The following is a 3202-nucleotide window of genomic DNA, read 5'->3' as shown; positions in this document are numbered from 1 at the left end:
CCCGCGCGAAGGACCCCACGAGGCCCCTTGCGCTGGCCGCCAGGCAGGCAGCGCCGCGGACAGCCCTGGGGGCGGAGCTGGGGCGCGAGGCTCGCTCGTGCACCCTACGTCCGGTTTTGTCTTTGCTGACAGACTTCTCATCTACAGTTTGCGGTGAGAAAAGCTAGTGTAATCGAATAGGCTATGATACATATTCTTACACCTCTGCTTTGAAATATTATGATTTCTCAGAGCCGTGGGCAAGTCGCTTAACTTTTCTTAGATCTCGGTTTTCTCCTGTCTATAGGAGCAGGCTGAAATAAACGCCGAAGAAAAGAGTTCTCAGGTTTCATCTGGTTGAGAATCTTGGCATAATCTGTGGGATCTCTTAAAGTTAATAAGAGAAGGTATGGCAGTGGCTGAGTAGTATAATAGGTAAATATTATGTTGCTAAGAAGAATCTTTAGAAGTTTTATTTGCTTTCCCTTTCCAAACTCTTATGAGCATCAAAAGAGATCACGTATATCCGAGCCGATTTTCCAGTTAGGGACCATACAAGTTTTCTTTATTATCATCCACACCATCTGGGTCGCTTTTTTTAAAAAAAGCTTAAGATCCTTGAACGTGAGAATGAGACTGTGTGTGGTGTGGTCCAAGTGTCAACAGTAGCCTGGGAAGCAAATGGGAAATCTTGGAGCGGTCTACTGTTATGTTAGTGATTCTCAGTTTAATCAGCACCAACCTCCCTTTATATATGCTGAATAGACCTTTTTTTTAAAAAAAAAAAACTGTTCTGGGGACTTCCCTGGCCGTCCAGTGGTTAAGACTCTGCTTCCCATGCAGGGTGTGTGGGTTCAATCCCTGGTCTGGGAACTAATATTCCACATGCTGCATGGCTTGGACAAAAAAATTAAAAAGAAAAAACAAACTATTCTGGAATGAAAATCATGGATAATATAACCTATCTACACACATAACTAAAAAACAAACACGAAACAAGAAAACATCCTAGCTGTAAAGGAGAAACATTGCAAAATAGCAAAATAATAATATATTTCAAAATATAAAGGCTAAAACATGTCTACAGTAGAAATACAAAGAAGTAGCCATTTGCTTGTACACATATACAATACAATAACTATAAGTGCAAACATTACAGCTGCCACAGGTGTGTTCTTTTGGTTCCTCAAGCATAAGGGTGGCATGATTTTTCCGATATGGTGTACAACTTCTTGGTAAAGTTCTGACTATATTGAAGTATAATTTTCCATTGTTTTTCACATAGAAGAAGTCTTAGAAAATTTAGTGCGTATTAAAACTTCAAAAAAAAAAAGCTTGGCATATGTTTAATGGAGTTAGGCCTCAGACACATAAGGAGGTGTCTGGCAGGACATTGAAAAGTCTGATGGAATGTGAGACAATATTTTATTGTGTAGGTTTGTTGCATTGCAGTTGTTCGGCATCCCAATTACATATTGATACCTTCCTCATCCACCGTGACTGTGACAACCCCAAATTCCCTTACAAATTTCGAAAACACGCTCTAACAGCTCGTTGAGACACACTAGGGTAAGATGTTTTCTGGCTCTACATTTGGTGGGCAGTTGCTTTGACTAGAGTAGACGAAAGGATTTGGAGTTCTACACTTTGTGTGAAAAGTTTGAAAAAACAAAAAGTAACAAAGGTGTGATGGACTAAACAGATTTATAGTTTACGGAACTCAAAAAATAAGAGTGTAAAGAAGGCAAATAGGTGGAGAAAAGTCAGCTCCACAGCAAACTGAAGCCCTTCCTCTCTAGGCTTGGAGGTAACAATAATGAAAGCCAACTGAAATCTAAGAAAGTGCTTGCAAAGGAAACAAAAAGTTAAAGTGAAGTAAATAAAGAAGGAAACCAGTAAAAGTCCAAGCAATGGGCAGAGAAAATAGGTAAAAGTCCTGTATTATAGACAGATTCTTTATAAATCTATTATTTGAGTGAGTCTGAGATTAAATATGTGGCTTTGTAAGAAAGAAATTGGTTTCAGAAGAGAAAAATTGGCAGTGGAAGAATAAGGAATCTAGGAATTCCCTGGCTGCCCAGTGGTTAGGGCTCCAAGCTTCCACTGCAGGGGGCACAGGTTCCATCCCTGGTTAGGGAACCTGCGTGCCACGCCGCATGGCCAAAAAAAAAAAAGAATAAGGAATCTAAAATGAAGGGAGAAGTACTGATTGGAAAAAGTTTATTCAGAAAGAACCATGGTAATATATATTATGATACTAATTATTGAAAATAGTGTGCCTATATATTAATTGCTACATTGGTATATATATTTTTTCATATTTGGCATTTCTGGCACTTTCAGCTTATTGGCTGTGCACATATCTGACCCAAAGTTCCTGCCTTTGTGAAGTGAACATTCTAATGGGGAGGAAGACAGAAAATCAACATGTAAATATGTGCCAGGGATGATAGTGCTTGGGAGGTGGTCGAAGAGGGCATCGCCAGTGAGCTAAGACCTGAAGTAAGGGAGTCGTGCAGGTTGCTGGGGGATGAAGATTCCAGGCAGAGGCAGGAGCAAGAACCCTGAGCTGAGAGTAATCAGATCATGCCTGGCTTGTTTGAAAAACAGAATGAGTAAGGGCGAGAGTTGTAGGAGATGAGATTTAAGGCAATTTGACCATTAGAAGGACTTGGTTTTTAATCTGAGTGAGATGGAGAGCCAATGGGAGTTTGGGGCAAAGGAGTGGCAGGACCTGATTTACATAGTAAAAGAATCACTCAATTTCCTAAGAGACAGAAGCTGTTTTCTGCTGGGCAGAAGCTGGGAGACTAGTTAGAAAGTTTTTGCAATAATGCAGGGGGAAAATGATGGTGTCTTGGACGAGGGTGCAGGCAGTAGAAGTGGTAAGAAGTGGCTAGATCCTGGATATAATCTGAAAATAGAGCCAAGATAGGACTTGTGGTTGGTTATGAGAGGAAAGGGGTCAAACATGTCTGCAAGATTTTTGAGCTTAATCTCTGAAAAGATGGAGTTGCCATTTGCCAAGATGGAGCAGACTAGGGACAAGAAAGTCAGAAGGAAAAGGACAGGAGTCAGTTTTAGATATGTTAATTTGAGGTGCCTATTGGGTATCCAAGTGACAATGCTGAGAAGGCAAGTGGATATACAAATGTCAAATTAAAGGGAGTCACTTGTGCTAGAGATTTGAAGTTAGGAGGCATTAACATACTGATGGTATTGA

This window comes from Lagenorhynchus albirostris, chromosome 20 (genome assembly GCF_949774975.1).
Source record: "Lagenorhynchus albirostris chromosome 20, mLagAlb1.1, whole genome shotgun sequence".
NCBI classification, from domain to species: domain Eukaryota; kingdom Metazoa; phylum Chordata; class Mammalia; order Artiodactyla; family Delphinidae; genus Lagenorhynchus; species Lagenorhynchus albirostris.
Note: the sequence above shows the minus strand (reverse complement) of the source record.